This window comes from Sus scrofa, chromosome 2 (assembly GCF_054392235.1).
Source record: "Sus scrofa isolate SSC_HxYL_T2T_F1_AM1 chromosome 2, Sscrofa_HxYL_maternal_Yorkshire_Landrace_v2.0, whole genome shotgun sequence".
Classification (NCBI taxonomy): Eukaryota; Metazoa; Chordata; class Mammalia; order Artiodactyla; family Suidae; genus Sus; species Sus scrofa.
This window is the reverse complement of record NC_139384.1, coordinates 131,380,176-131,397,669: the sequence shown is the minus strand read 5'-3', so window position 1 is coordinate 131,397,669 and position 17,494 is coordinate 131,380,176. Positions and strand designations below refer to the sequence as shown.

General features: G+C 39.1%; 1 long non-coding RNA gene across 1 annotated transcript in view; it reads right to left on the bottom strand.

Moving 5' to 3' along the window:
* The window catches only part of LOC110259775 (uncharacterized), a 1,242,567-nt gene that overhangs the window by 1,208,183 nt on the left and 16,890 nt on the right, over positions 1–17,494 (bottom strand). The window contains exon 3 of the long non-coding RNA XR_014838625.1: positions 7,062–7,163. This is a non-coding gene — a long non-coding RNA (uncharacterized LOC110259775). The remainder of the gene's footprint in view (positions 1–7,061; positions 7,164–17,494) is intronic.

Genomic DNA, 17,494 nt, shown 5'->3' with positions numbered 1-17,494 from the left:
AAAAAAGATCTTTAAAAGAAAAATAAATTGCTGAGAGCTGGCGAGTGGAGAAAAATGAGGCTGGCATAACACCATTTAAAATCAGTGAGCATACTCATGCAAAAATTTACACACTGGAATTTTATGGGCTTTGTTTTAGTACCACCCTCACTTCTCCTTTGAGAGAAGAATTTCCCAAGATACTTTTCCAACATTCACATAAATTGATGGAATAAACCCGTCCTTAACTTACTCTGACCTTTGGCTTGTCTAATATGTGTTAAACTGGATTAATTCAGTTCACTGGTGTTAGACCCTGTTTTAACAAAAATGCATAGGTAGTACAGCAATTACACAGCCAAGTTTGTGCTGCTGGTACTGGCACCTTGAGTGCCAACACTGCAAAGGGGACATGCTCTGATTCCTGCTGCCCACGTCTGAGGGCTCCCAAATAAGAAAACTAAAATTCTAAAAAGCAGAGTTGGAGTCCAGAGACAGGGTACAGTATGGAGTAATAGAAATTTGGGGGTAGGGAAGAAGCCACACTCCAATCAACAGGCTTGGTGGTGGCAGGAAGTCAACACCTAAGCCTTTGGCTCAGATCCCTCAGTTTTCATAGGGACAGAGTCAAGGGACAAAGTGACTAAACAGTTAATCCCACTAGAGGATCCTAAGCAAAGAGAAAAGTATGGGAGGCCCTTGTAGGTTTATGATCACTCAAGAAATCAGGCTTGCTTAACAACAAAACCCAAGCAGACCTGCTTAGCAACAAAACCATGCAAGAAAAGCAGGAGACATGCTCCCAAACAATAAAACAATGGTGAATGAGACCCATATCCTGCCCAGTGTGGTCAATTAATGGTCCCTGTGACATGGTCCCTGGCACACAAGAAAAACAAAAACACAAGAGAAAGGTGATGTTCCAAGCAAAAGACCACCCATTATACTGAAACCTGAGACAATTTAGCATATTTTAGCATATGCTACCCACTCTTCTACTAATTTGAATAAGCACCATGACAGCCCCAGTTTGAGGATGTAGGGATAAGAAAGGCCCCCGAGGAGTCAATGATGCAAGTTTGAGTCTACTCAAGACTGAGGAAGAAGGTGGTCTTCTCCCTCTTTGATTATAAAACTAAAGCCCACTGAGTTCTCCAGGCGATACTCCCTCACCTGTCCACAAGCATCCTACACTAATAATCTCTTTCCTTACCTGTCACTGCCTCTTGCTGAATTCTTTCTGCATGGAGACAGAAGAATCTGAGCTTCAGTAAGTTCTGATGCCAGGTTAGCAGTTTTAATGACAAGACAGTGGGGTCCAGCTTCCTCCTAAGCTAGGGATTGTGGGTCTAAGTCCCTTCTGATGGGCTGCTTGGTTGGAGTCCCACCCAAGAAGAAGGGCGGTTTCAGTTGGAGTCCTAGCTCTGCCTACTCAGAGCTCTACTACCCATTAGCTGTGCCTTCTTGGGCACATCATTTGTCCTCTTCATGCTTTAATTCATCCTTCTGTAAAATAGAGAGGGTCATACTTTTTATTGGATTGTAAAGATTAAATTCAGTAATTTATGTAAAGTGCTAATTCACTGCAGTCCTTGGCACAGAATAAACATTTGATAAATATTCACTTTAATTCATCTAAATAAAGCACTTGGCATTAAGCCACAGAAGTCCTGATACTTGAATGTACAAGTGATTTTAAGGTAAGTATTACTTCTGACTTTTTTTTAACATAGAAGAAAACCTAGATAACATACACAAGGAGAGGGCTGACCCTAACCTGCCACACCATGGCTCAGCCACTGTTCATTACTCTGTAACTGAAACTCCAGAACAAGATTTTTAAAATTTGAGGACTTTCTAAAAAGTTTTTTAACATCATAATAGTGTCACTCTGGGTTCAGCCCCCAATTCTCCAGTATTTGCCACCTTCCCAGATCCATTTAGCTTTGAACACAAGCTTGAGAAATCCTTTTTAAAAATTAGCCTAGTGCTAAGTGACAGCAGGACAAGCAGACTCCTCAAATGAGGCCTCAGCCAGCATCTGGGCTCTCCACCACAGCCAATTTGCTTTCTCAGGAGAGGGAATATAATCCTCAGAAGGCGGAGAGGTTTCAAGTTCAAAAAGAAAGTGAGTCACCTGCTCATCTGCCTTAGCCATTAACATCCTTGACTTTTCCCATTTGCTGTCACCTTCTGCAAACCCCTGCACTATTGAGGGCACATTGGAGTGCCTGATGCCATGTCTTTGAATAAACGAAGTCACCAGCTCCAGTTTCTCCCTCAAGAGCAAAATGTGAAATTTGTCAAGAAATAGTATTGTTTGCCCGTGGATGTAACTCAAATGTCAGACTTTGCCCCGCTCTCAGCCCTGGACCACACCAGTCAGCCTGTGTTCACTCAGTGCCTTGGTTCTTCTTTTTCTAAAGCGGGCGAAATCAAATGTGCTTCTCACTGCTGGCTTTATAAAGAGCTAGGAAATCCTGAAATTGAGTTGTTTGAAGTAAAACTCTCTCGAGGTCACAGGGCCACATTGGAGGGGGTTGAGGGGGGTGACTACAACTAAACCCCAGCTCTAGGACTTCACAACAAAGATGGAGTTACAACTATACATACACAGCCTGTTCCCTAGAAGTTTCTGCCAAAAGAGTCCTCTAAGATGTGAAAATAAGGACTCCCTCTCCCCCTTTGCTTTCAAGAACAGAACAGGATTATACCACCAGCTGTTTTCTTCTTCTTCGTTTTTGTTTACGGTTTCTTTAGCTAAATGACACTGAGAGGATGGGAAGCATAAGGTTCTGTCATGGCATTTTTGCTGCATCACTTGATTCCATTAATCCTGAAATGGCAGGGCAGGTGGTTTCTAGGGGATTCCCTCCAGGCTGGCTGCTTTACTGGGCTTTGGGAGCATGGGTGAGAGAGGTGGAGGGACACACAATCACCCAGTGGCAGAGCCTGTCAACCAGGCTTTCTTTGTTCAGAGAAAAGACAAGGCCAACCTCAGAAGGGATGGATGGCCAAAAGCCCCAGAACACAAGTCTGGGGAGCCTGCCTCTCAGGCACTGGATCAGTCGGGAGAAGTGGGTTCTATACTCCAAGGCTCTACTCACTAAATGTAGAAAGCCAGCTACTCACTAAGTGCCTGTCTCAGTGAACAATGACAATTATTTACAGCAACGCTGAGTCCCATAGCACCTCATGTAGGCTGTGATGGTTGAGAATGTTTTCAGCAAATTAAAAAAAATGCAAGAAACAGATCGAGGCAGCATAGTATCTGCTGGCCAAACTGTTATTTAAACTCTATGGTTCCAGCTTTCCCAATGGTAGGGTTGATAAAATATCATGAGAAGAGGCTGGAGTAGGTCTTCCATGCAAGTAGGTAGCAGATGCCAGCACAGGAAGACCCTTGGTTTTGGTAAGATCTCCAGAAACTTCCATATTCTACTGCAAGTAGGTCAGCAGTACCCTTCCCAGCAGAGGTTTCAAACTCTCGACCCAAAGGATGTTTGAATCTCAAAATGCTTTGCTTCTTTTTTTTTTGGAAACGTCTGAGTTTCTATTCAAAATCAGATCTGCCAGCACTGAGCCCTCTTTCCCACAGAATAAGAATCATGTCAGACCACTTCGATGATGCCAGCACTCTCTCACTCCCCACCGGGGCCACCAGTCAATCCCTCCTGGGTCTCCACATCACCACTGCTTGCTCTTATCATGTCCTGTCTCCATTTCACAAATGCACTTGTGGCACTTACTACATTCTGGTTTTATTACAAGTCAAATTTTGTTTTACCTAGACTTTTTGTTTATGAGTAGACTTTCCTTTTTTGGAGGAGAGGGGATGCAGGATCACTGTATTTCTTCTGAACCTATGACCATGCCTTCTAAGTGATTGATTTATCTTAACACCTGACTGATTGTAAAATGAACAAACCATAGACAGTTATATCTACAGTACAGACTACACATTTATCTCTAAGCTAACATTGTTCCTACATCCTCCTCCATTTCCCTAATTTATACTCTACTCCTATTCCAATTTAAGGACCATGGGCAATTTAGAAGGTATTCCATACATGCTGCAGGAAAGTTAAAGTTAAAGGGAGCAATTAAAGTTTTAATGATAATTTTACAAATTCAATCCAAAGAAATGTACCAGGCTGAAAACACTCTGCTGCGGGCTAGAGGGAAGAAATATGAAAACCATACTTCATTTGTTTGAAACAACTGCCATCCTAATTAGTGGGAAATCGTGTGAACACAAATCACTCTGTCACAAGATAGAACACTGTAATGTCATGTATGTTAACTGAGCAACTATCACACAAAACTATCATGCTAATTAAATCCAATGGTAGGACAGGGCCTTGAAAAGGACAATTAAAAATTAAGAAGCATTAGTTGCATCACAGACATCCTGTCCCTACATTGTCATATGTATCAACCCACCTAACTAACACTGCAGATGACTTCACATTTTACATTTAGTGAAATAAAATAAAAGATATTACATGTCACAATTTTCAAACCATCATCACATCATTTAATTATTGAAGCTTTATGAACATGCAATTCCATCAATCATCCCTATAATTAGTCTTTCTTATTTGATGAGCTTACCTAATAAACATTCTCTCTAAACTGGTCAAAAATGCTAGTGTTAGATATGTCAAGAAGCCCTATTTTCCCTGTGAGTTCAAACATTATTCAAAAATGTCCACCAGCAAGACTCTTGCAACAGCTTACAGGCAAATTAACTGTCAGAAAATAAATATCCAGCTACTTGTAGGCAAAGAAAATCCAGACTAACATATGTGGGTATAGTCATCTGCTCTTTCTAGCTAATATTTTATCATTAATATAATACCTGTTTGGGGGGGAACATGCAAACACAGCACCAATTTTCTTCTCTAATTGATAGGTTTTGTTTTCCTAAAAAATAGCTCTTCAAGAAAACATTCTAGTTGGGACTTGAAAGCAAAAGGCAGATATTAAGAACCTATTAAGTGAGAGCCAGAACAATAGAATGGTCGAGGTCTCTTAACCTGACACAGAGTTTGACAGATTCTAATGGCACTTGATTACTTCTACAGATGAGAACCTCTCAAGGTTCTTGGTTTAAATGCACAACTAACTCTACTTGACAGAAAGGGCTTTTGTTGAGAGGACTGTCCTCCCTTCAGGAGCTGGACAGAACACAAATATTCCTTCCTTCTCCTCCAGACCCAGGTGGATCACTTAAAGGAATTAAATAGGTAGGGTATTCTATAAGGTATTGTGGGCACTGTAATGACCTGGAAAGCCTGTGCCTTCTCATGGGCAAAGGTATCCTACAGCTGCAGAAGTAAAATGTTGAAGTCTTATGCTGCTTCTGATTTTTTCAAGAAAATTTGGCAATAAGCATCATTATATAAAACTCTCCTTCAAAAGAAACAAATAACAACAAAAAACATTTTCGTAAGACATATACCCAGACACTTATTGGGGTTTTCACCAAAGTCCCATTTTCTTTGGGCTCATCCTGAATTTCTTTTACTGTTTCTTGGAGGCCACGGTCTTCCAAGGTCCCAGCTAGAGGAAGTGTCCTAGGCTGTGGTCTCTGACAAACTGGGTATGAAATCCCAGCTCTAGTTTATCAGATGCATGACCAGGAACAAGATTCTTGAACATTCTGAGCCTGTTTTTCTCCTCTCTGAAAGGCTGTGAGTACAGCTCTTAGAACCTTATGAAGATGAAAAACACAATGCCTGGGATGCCTGTAAAATGCTTAGTACAGAGCATGGCCTAGAGTAAGTGCTCACTAAGAGTAGCTGGAAAATTCCTTGCCATGCTTCTCCTGACACACTCTGGTTTGTGCATGCTTATTTTGAAAATGTACTGTCCAAAGGAAAAGCTATTCCTGATGGTTTTTGAACAACGGAGTATGACAGGCCTGTGACTTAATAACATTACAACCCTGGGTTCCTATTAAAGCCATGTGGGATTGTTGTTTTAATAATTATGACACACTGTTGACTCAGCTTATGACCACAGACTTGGGGGCTCAAACCAGCCCATCTAAAATCAACTAGCATGGTAACAACAGACCTCCCAAGTTTATCATAAGCATGGGTTTGGAGTCAAAGATCATGTGTTTGAATCCCGGCTCACTTTCCCTTTCTGTATAAAATAAGGATAATAATAGATCCTATCTCATAGGGTTGTTACACAGTTGAAATGAGATAATGGATATAGAAAGAGCCTTTGCAGAGGGCCTGGAACATTAGCCCTCAAGGTGCATTAGTGTTGATGAGGAGAGGGGAAGGATGATATTCATGAGACCAAAATCCCAAAATGGATAGATGACACTCTGATATTCCAACAGGGCTGAGAAATGTTTGTTCAACAAGATATAAATCATCTAATAGAACAAGTATTCAGTCTTTATTTGGCACACTTCTTGAGTCACTCTGCCAAAGCACAGATAAGAGTATAAGGGAATGTCCCCATGAATTAGTTTGTATTTAATGTACAAGTGGCTTCATGGACTCTCCCTACCAAAAAGTCATCCCTAGCTTAAGACCCCATACACATCTTCTCAAAGTCTCATATATTAAAAAAATCCCCTGGAGCTCTCAATCTCCAGCCTATCCTACTATGCGTGCATGTGTGGGTGTGTTGTATGTATGTGTTTGGGTGGCAGAAGGGTGAAGGGGGTGGCAGAAGTTGGAAATGGCCTTTGCTCCACAGATCACAACACCTTGGAAATATCTGATCCAGGTATAGTGCTAGGAGCTGTAGGTACAAAGTAAATTTTTTTTTTTTTTTTTGCCTAAAGGAATACATACAGTGGAGAAGTTGCTATTCCTCAGGAATGCCTCACCTTCCCCCATTCTGTTCCTACTTCCTCTGCTTTTAGAGGTATGTTTGGAGCTCCTGCTATTCTAAGAACTACTATTATCTCCATCTATATACTTAGAAAAGCAACATGTGCTTCCAGAACAAGTGAAACAAGCCAAAGAGGCACAAAGAAAAAGCAATCTATAATCTTCTCATGCCCCTCCTTTCTTGATGCCCCCACTGTTGATCCCCAGGATGAGTATCCCCACCTGTTTCTCCATTTTCAGACCAACTTTCATCAGATGCACAGAGAGGGCAGATTCTTTCTGCTTGCTGTTGGTTGTCGTTGAGGCCATTTAATAAAACTTCACCTAGAATATACAAATCCTTTACATTTCCTTTCTCTTTTAACAATACCTCCTGAACATCCTTCCAAATCTAACTAGAATTTTAAATAGGTACATAATATTCCATACTAAGCATGTACCATACTTTTATTTGGCTGTTGATGGACACTTATGTTGTTTTCTAAATTTTGCTCCTAAAAAAGAATACCACTGTGTGTGTATATGTCCTCTTATATAAAGATTCCTTTATTTCTAAGTCTAAATTTCTGCAGGGAATCAAAAGGATTTGTTACTGAATTTGTGGTTTTGCCAGATTATATAGTTGGATTCTGCTTGGCTTTAGGTTGTTTTTCCTAAAATCCTGCCTCCTAAATATTCCTAAAGCTCCATGCACAGCAGCCTACAGCGGTTATACTTGGTTACCAATTCCAAAGCTGAAAACCCCAGTGCAGGCAGACCCCTGTGCAAGAAACACCTATTGTCACTCTTATGAAAGACCAGTCTTTAGTACTCCTGTTGAAAGGACAAAGATGATTGTCTGGTATACTGCACTGAAACTCCCCTCATTTTGGGTGGAAAAAAGGGAACTCTCCTACTCTGTCGGTGGGAGTATAAACTGGTGCAGCCACTAATGGATAACAATATTAAGTTTCCTTAAAAAACTAAAAACAGAGTTACCATATGACCCAGTGATCCCACTCCTGGGCATATATCCAGAGAAAACTGTAATTTGAAAAGATACATGCAACACTATGTTCAAAGCAGCACTATTCACAATAGCCAAGACATGAAAACAACCTAAATGTCTATAAACAGAGGAATGAATAAAGAAGATGTGGTACCTATATACAACAGAATACAACTCAACCATTACGAAAGGAAATAATGTCATTTGCAGCAACATAGACCAAGAGATTGTCATACTAAGTGAAGTAAGTCAGACAGAGAAAGATAAATATATCACTTATATATGAAACCTAAAAAAATGATACAAATGAACTTATTCTAAGACAGAAATAGACTCACAGCTACAAAACACAAACTTATGGTTACCAAAGGGGAAAGGGGGGGAATAACTGGGAATTTGGGATTAATATATATATATATACACACTGCAATATAAAATAGATGAACAACAAGGACCTACTGTATAACACAAGGAACTATACTCAATATCTTATAATAAACTATAATAGGCAAAAGTCTGAAAAAGAATGCATGCATGTATAACTGAATTATTTTGATGTATTCCTGAAACATAAATCAACTACACTTCAATTAAACATATAAAAAAAAAACAGACAACAAAAGCAGTGCTGTACATGCCTATATAGTACAGAAAGAAAGAAAGAAAGAAAGAAAGAATCTTCCCTCGTTTTCCCATTGAAATAACATCATGATAATACAAATACAAAAGGACATGTACATTAGGGCTCAAAAGTGAAGGATTTGTGGGCCAGTGTTGAAATCTAACCAATGTTTATACCATGGCTTTGATAGGAAAGTGCACTTCAAATGCCAAACAGTGAGTGAACTTTCCACAACTGCTGATTTCTGAGCTGAGAACTTGTCCTGGCATTTTAAAGAGGGTGTTTAGAAACAACAGTGTTTAATTTGTGGTGTGAAGCTAATGGTAGACTCTAAGGCATAGCTCCAGACAGGGTAGGCTGATCATTTTGACCATGGAGACTCCTTGTAGTCCCATGTTCCCTTGGAATCAGTGAGACAGTGAATCATAAGGGGCCTGCAGCAAGGGGAGGCCCACCATGTGACTCCAGCAGGCCCATGAAGGAACATGGAATCTGGACATCTCACCCTGGCCCCAGCTGCTGGCCAGAATCTTGAAAGATCTGGGGGAAAGGGCAGAGAGTCCCCCATTTCAGGGGGGCTTTAAGTGCAAAAAATATTCTCATGCTTGGTACCCAACTCTCTGAATAAAGTCATGGGAAGACCTAAACTTGGAGTGAGACTCAGCAGAGTATTACTTTTGACAAATGGTTAAGCTCCCTGAGCATAAGTTTTCTTATTCGGAAAAGGCAGTTAATACCAATAGCCATCTTATAGGAATAATGTGAGAATTAAAGGAAACAATGTACATAAAATGTTTAACATCAGATACAGTGCATGCTAAGTGCTCAAATGCAGATACAACTGCTCTGACCACTCCACCACATCTATTCTTGTTGCTCCTGCTCCAGAAGCCTCCTGGTGTTCTCTGGCACAACCTTATCCAAATACATCTCAGCAAGTGTATCACACAATTTTAGTTTCTCAATGACTGAGAATAGCTAGATACTAGGGGTTGGCAGTGGTTAGGAGGTTTGCAGTGATGAAGACAAATAGCAGGCAAGCATTTTTCCAGTACTTAAATCCATGGGTAATTATGTCTCCAGGAAAGTACTAAGAGAAATACAGACCATGACAAAAATTATGGTTAGGGTGTGGCGAATGAGGCCATGGGTAGCAGAGTCCCAGTGATATTAGTTTACAAGAGTGGTGTTCATAATGGATTGGACTTGGATTCTAGAGACTGGCCTGTGGTCCTCTGACAGTTCATCCTGCCCCTGTGGAAATTTTTTTAATTCATACAAAAGGAAGAATTAGACCTGTAACCTTAAGGTCTCCTCTTTCTTTTTTAACCATCCTCAATTCCTCTCCAACAATGCCAATCAGAGTCTGACTTTGAATTGTTCATTGGTCTTTGTTGGCTAAGTGCTGATGAAAATGAGGCAAAGCACTAACTGTTCTCCTTAAAGCTGTATCCTACCACTTCCCAGCAGGTGCTTCAAGCTGGCAGAAAGTGAGGACAGGACAGTCATCCTGACTTGATTCTAAGCTCATTTTTCCCTTCTGATTACTGTACACTAGGTTCAATCATTTCAGGAAAGAGAATGACTCCCGTGGCCATCATGTTAGTAACCACTTGGACAGAAATGGGACAACATTTTCTTTTGTCTTCCTGCCAAGTTTCCAGCTCTAGAGATGCAGCTTTTAGGATTTCCCATAACAGCCCAAAGTGGTAACATAAATAAACTTACCACAATAATTATCCACGCCCCCCTTCTCCAGCTCCCCAATGGAAACCCTTCTCTTTCTTCTGAGTAGTTATCCTTTGCAAAGCTCTCTTAGATTTATTACCTATATGGGGCAATTCATCATCTAGGCTAAATACCATCTTCTTCCACAGGGCAGGCCTCTGCTTCAGCTGGCTGTCATTTCTATATGGGATGCATAATTAAATTTGGGCTGCAGGAAGAAGGAGCTAGTTAAGATAATAGGCTGTTTTCTTCATGGTTATATATTCAAAAAACCCCAAAGAGTTTGCAACGAACTTTATTTCTTTACAGCATTCCTATGCTCTTGGACTTCTTGAAGGATGCAAGTACAGTATTTTGAGTCATTATGGTACACTGAAAAATGAAAAGTATGTGGATTTTGGAGGGACATTTGCAAGTTGTATAACCTTGGGTAAATTAAATCAAATATCACTGAGCTTTAGCTTCTTCCTTTGTAATGCAGAGATGGAAATTCCTACTGTTGGGATTGTTGAAAAGATTAGAAATACTATCTACAAAGTATGCCTAGCACATAATACATCTAACCAATAGTCGTTATTATTACTGTCTTTACATGGTAAAAAAAAAAACAAGAAAATGGTCCTCTGAAGGAGAAAGAATTTACAATACATTAGCTTAGTTTTTCAATGATATTATTTTCTATAAGCTTTGCAAAGAATAATGCAGCTGTTAATTTATTTAACAGACTTCAGATCAAGATGATGGATGAAAAGGACTTGGAGCTTACCTTCTCCAATAAATACATAAAAAAAAAATCTATAGGTAGGATTCTCACAGAACATCTACTGAATAGTGGCAGAAGACTTCAGACTTCCAAAGGGACAGGAAAACCTCCACATAACTGGGTAGGACAAAGTTAAAAAAAAAAAAAAAAAAACAGAGAGAGAGGAGAGAAAAAAGAATCAGGATGTGACCAGCACTCTTGGGAGGGAGCTGTAGGAGAGGAAAGGAATCTGCATACTGGAAGGCCCTCTGATTGGCAAGGAGATCAACCAGGATGAAGGAGGAGCCTCAAAGCCTCAAAACAAAGTGCAGTAGCTGTTGTGAGGAGGACAAAGCAGACAGAGAGCTGTCCAGGATCAGTAACACCATACAGCACACACCAACCTGAGAGCACTCACTGGGGGCTGGATGCTGAGACTCAGGCTTCTGAGGTTGGACCTGGGGAGAGGACTAGGCTTGGCTATGTGGAAACAGTCTGAGGGGGCTAGTGAGTGGTGCACCACAGCCAAGGGAGTGCAAAAGGAGACCTGGCAAAGCCAGAGAAGCAAGGTGCCATTGTTGGGGAGTGTGAGAGCAGGTGGGAGTGGGACTGCCATAGGAATTTCTTTCTCTGTGCATGCCTTTGGGGCTCTCAGGTGCAGGGTACAGGGGTAGGCGCAAGCAGCCACAGCCATCTCTGACTCCAAAGGTGGGTGCCCCCCACCACTGCCTGCCGCCCCTACCACCCTAGGGATCAATACTACTGCAGAGCCCTGTCAACAGGTGCCACCCATGCCCTTACCTTCCTGGGAAGAAAGCAACCTGCCACCACTGCCAATGCCAAGGCTTGCAACCAAGCACCACCCCTCACCCCCACCTCCCTGGGAACACCCATTGCAACCACCTCCCAGAGAGTATGCATGGGCCATGTACCTACATACCCTCTATCAAGGGGATAATGGCTTGCACACACTGAGGAAAGACACTGCAATGATCCAAACCAAAAGCAGTCCTCATGCCAAAAAACAGTAAACCCATACAAGCTACCCAGGGATGCGCCAGCATATAAACGGCCCTCCAAAAATACTGTAGATAATTGTTTTCCCTTAATTCACAGAGTAAGAATAATATAAGCAAAATGAAGAAGCAGGGGAACTATTCCCTGTTAAAAGAACAGGAGGATTCCCCTGAAGGAGTCAACAATAAGAGACCTCTTCAGTCTAACACCAAGTTAAAAAAGGAGGTAATGAAAATAATGAAGGAATTAAAATGGGTATCAACAGTAAGGCAAATTATTTTTAAAAAGGAACTAGAAACTATAAGGATACAAGAAAAATTAGAAAATTCATTTGCAGAGATGAAAGCTGAGTTAAAGCCATTGAACAGCACAATGGATAATGCAGAGGAAAAAATAAGTGACTTAGAAGACAGAATAATAGAAATCACCCAATCATGAGACCAGATAGAAAGCCAAATTGGGAGAAAAAGAAAGAAAGAAAAGAAAGCAATATAACAGAATTTTGGGATAATATAAAGCATGCCAATCTACATGTAACAGGGATTCCAGAGGGAGAAGAAAGAGAAAAGGGAATTGAAAATGCATTTGAAGAAATTATATCTGAAAACTTCCCAAAAAAGAAAGAGATATTCATACCCAGGAAGCAGAGAAGGGCCCAAACAAGATAAACCCAAACAGACCTACACCAAGATATTTTAGAATAAAAAATGACGGAAGTTAGAGTCAGGAAGAGGATACCAAAGGCAGCAAGAAAAAAACAAAGAATTAATTACAAAGAAACCCCCATAAGGTATCAACTGGTTTCTCTACATTAACACTGCAGGCCCAAGGAAGTGGCAAGATATATTCAAAATTCTGAATGAGAAAATTTTGCAACCCGAGAATATTCCACCCAGCAGGATTATCATTTACAATAGAAGGAGATGGAGTTCCCATTATGGCTCAGCAGAAACGAATCTGACTAGCATCTATGAGAACAGAGGCTCAATCTGTGGACTCACTCAGTGGCATTGCCATGAGCTGTGGTGTAGGTCTCAGACGTGGCTCGGTCCTGCATTGCTGTGGCTGTGGTATAGGCCGGCAGCTGTAGGTCCAATTGGACCTGTAGCCTGGGAACTTCCATTTGCTGTGGGTGCAGGCCTAAAAAGACAAATAAAATAAAATAAAATAAAATAGAAGGAGAAATGAAGAATTTCTCAAACAAAAACTAAAAGAATACAGCAATTTTAAACATGTCCTAAAAGAAATATTGAAAGACTTCCTCTAAACATAAAAGAAGTAAAAAGATATAGGACGGAGGAAATCAAAACTGGAAAGTTATCACTTAACAAGACACCATAAAACTAGAAGAGAACATAGGCAACAGATTCTCTGACATTAGCCATACAAATGTTTTCTTAGGTCAGTCTCCCAAGGAAATAAAAACAAAAATAAACCAGTGGGGCCTAATCAAACTTAAAGCATTTGCACAGCAAAGGAAACCATAAAGGAACCAAAAAGATAACCTATGGAATGGAAGAAAAGAGTTGCAAACAATGCAACTGACAAGGGCTTAATCTCCAAAATATACAAACAATTCATATAACAGAAAATTGAGTTGTTACTCAATCAAAAAATGGTCAGAAGACCTGAACAGACATTTCTCCAAAGAACACAGTCAGACAGCCACCAGGTACATGAAAAAAAAATGCTCAACATCATTAATTATTACAGAAAAGCAAATCAAACTTACAATGAGGTACCATCTCACACCAGTCAGAATGGTTATCATTAATAAGTCTATAAATAACAACTGCTAGAGAGGATTTGGAGAAAAGGGTACCCTCCTACACTGTTGGTGGGAATATAAAATGGTACAACCACTATGGAAAACAGTATGAAGTTTCCTCAGAAAACTAGATATAGAACTATCATATGATCCAGGAATCCCACGCCTGGGTATATACCCAGGCAAAACTTTCATTCGAAAGGATACATACACGCCTATGTTCATTGCAGCACTATTTATAATAGCCAAGACATGGAAACAACCTAAATATCCACTGACAGATGAATGAATTAAGAAGATGTGGTACACACACACTGGAATACCAGTCAGCCATAAAAAAGAACAAAATAATAACGTCTGCAGCAATATGGATGGAACTGGAGATTCTCATACTAAATGAAGTAAGTCAGAAAGAGAGAGACAAATGCTATATGATATCATTCATGTGTGGAATCTAAAATATGGCACAGATTAACCTATCTATAGACCTGAAACAGTCTCACAGACATAGAGAACAGACTTATGGTTGCCAATGGGAAGAGAATGAGAGTGAGAAAAACTTGATTTTGGGGTTAGTAGATACAAACTATTACATTTAGAATGGATAAGCAATGAGGTCCTGCTGTATAACACAGGGAACCATATCCAATCATTTCTGATAGGATATGATAGAAGATAATATGAGAAAAAAATATATATGTGTATGACAGGGTCACTTCACTGTACAGCAGAAATTAACAGAACACTGTAAATAAGCTATGATATAAATTTTAAAAATTAATATGAAAAAATTAAGTAATCATTTAAATAAGCCAGTATATAGATCAAAAAGAAAAGGAATTAAAAATCTATTTGTGAAAGCAATGATAAACACAAGGAACAATAAAAGGATAAACATGAAGATGTAAAAAAGGACTTCAAATTCATAAAATGTTGGAAAAGAGACTAAGAAAATATAGACTCTTTTTCAGAATGTGTTTGAACCTATGTGACTATGGGTCTACAACAAGCAGATATAGGAAGGGATTAACATGCTTGAAAAAACTTGGCAACCACGAATCTAAAACAAAGAGTAGATTCACAAAAGCCAAAAAGAAGAGGTTATACAAGCATAAAACAAAAAGAAATCATCAAACCATGAAAAAAAGAGAAAGGAACAAAGAATAAACATAAAGTGAACTGGAAAATAAGGTTTTAAATGGCAATAAATACATACATAGCAATAATTACCTTAAATGTTAATGGACTGAATGCTCCAATCCAAAGACACAGAGTGGCAAACTAGATAAGAAAACGAAAGCCTGTAATATTCTGCCTTCAAGAGACCACCTTAGGGCAAAAGACAAACATAGACTGAAAGTGAGGGCATGGAAGAGCTATTTCCTGTGAATGGGAATGCCAAGAAAGCAGGAGTCACAATACTCATATCAGACAAAATACACTTTAAAACAAATTCCATGAAGAAAGATAAAGAAGGACACTATTTAATGATAAAAGATCAATGCAAAAAGAGGATACCATACTCATCAACATATATGAACCTAATGAGCACTTGAATAAACAAAACAAATACTAACAGACATTAAAGGAAAAAATGATGTAAATACAATAATAGTAGGAAATTTTAATACTCCAATAACATCAATGGATAGCTCTTCTAGACAGAAAATCAACGATGCCATAGAGATCCTAAATGACACAATAAAACAGTTAGACTTAATTGCTATTTTCAGGCCATTATATCCAAAAAACCCAGAGTATACATTCTTTTCAAGGACACACAGAACATTCTATAGGATCAACCACATACTAGGGAACAATAATAACCTCAACAAATTTAAGAGTATAGAAATATCTTCAAGCATCTTCTCTGACCACAATGGCATGAAACTAGAAATCAACCACAGGAAAAAAAAATGAGAAAAAAATCAACTACTCATAGACAAAACCACCATTGAGTCAATGAGCAAATTGAAAAGGGAATTAAATCTTGAAACAAATGACAATTAAAACACAACCATACAAAATCTATGGGATGCTGCAAAAGTAATTCTTAGATGGAAGTTCATAGAGATAAAGCCCTTCCTCAAAAAAAGAAGAAAAATCTCATATAAACAAAGCAACCTACCACCAAAAGAATTAGAAAAAGAAGAACAAACAAAACATAAAGTCAACAGAAGGAAAGAAATCATATAGACCAGAGAGGAAAATAATAAAATAGAGATTTAAAAAATAGGAAAAAATCAATAAAACCAAGAGCTGGTTACTTGAAAGGGCAAACAAAATTGACAAACCTCTGACCAGGCTTTCCAAGAAGAAAAGAGAGAGAACCCAAATAAGCAAAGTAAGAAATGAAAAAAGAGAAATTTCAACTGATACTATAAAAATTAAAAAAAAAAACTGACAGAGAATACTATGAACAATTAATCATATGCAAACAAATTTGACAACCTAGAAAAGTGGACAACTTTCTAGAAACATACAGCCCACCTACACTGAATCAAGAAGAAAAGATAATTTGAATAGAGTGATTACTAGAAGTGAAATAAAATATGTACTTTAAAAAACTCCCTACAAATAGAAGTCCAAGATCAGATGGCTTCACAGGCAAATTCTGCCAAACATACAAAGAATTTGCACCAAGCCCTCTTAAATTCTTCCAAAAGATTGAAAAGGAAGAGATAGTCTATGAAGCTACCATAACCCTAATGCCAAAAATCTAAACACCTAAAACCAGACAAAGATACTACCAAAAAAATTACAGGCTAATATCTTTGATTAATATAGATGCAAAAATTCTCAACAAAATTTTAGCCAACCGAATCCAAAACATACAAAAGATCATACACCATGACCAAATGAGTTCAACCCAAATTCACAAGGAGGGAAGGACTGGGATGGACTGAGATCTGGGGTTGGCAGATAGAAAGTATTACATTTAAATGGATAAGCAATGAGGTCCTCTGTTATAGCACAGGCAACAATATCCAGTCTCCTGGGCTAGACCATGATCGAAAAGAGTGTGTGTGTGTGTGTGTGTGTGTGTGTGTGTGTGTGTGTGTGTGTGTGTAATCGAGTCACTTTCCTGTACAGCAGAAATTGACACAACATTGTAAATCTACCATACTTTAATTTTGAAAATAAAATAAAATATGTAACTAAGCCTGAAATTAAAGAACCATTTGAAGGCAATCTGGATAGAGAGATTCTGTCTTGGTTCTGGCCTTAGCAAGGGACTTTCAAAGAGAAGTTTTGACATAGATCATCCCAAACTGGGAACCACCCTCAGTAGGGGAATCAAAATGACAGCAATTTGCAAATAATGAATATTCACCTAAGAATGTTAAGTCTGATTGTTTGTCCCTCTTGTTAACTAATGATCATATTCAACTAATGTTTACTGAGCACCTACCCTGTGCCAGGCTTTGTTCTGGGTATTCAAATAATGTAAAAGAGGTCTCTGTTTTCATGGTGCCCCTCATCTCTCATAATATCTCCATCACTGCATCAAAGGCAGAGGCCCTGAGCAAATGTTCTAGAAAGGTGCTGTCCAATACTGTCGGTCACCAATAGCTACAGATGGTTATTCAAATGTTTAATTAATTAAAATTAAATAAAATTTAAATTGCAGCTCCTCAGTCATATTAGCCACATTTCAAGTGATGAAATGGTCACATGTTGCTACCCTCATGGACAGTAGAAATTTTGGACTTTTCCATCATCAGAGAAAGTTCTACTGGACAGTGTTGTCTCTGGAAGCTTTACAACCTGAAAAAACCAGAGACACACC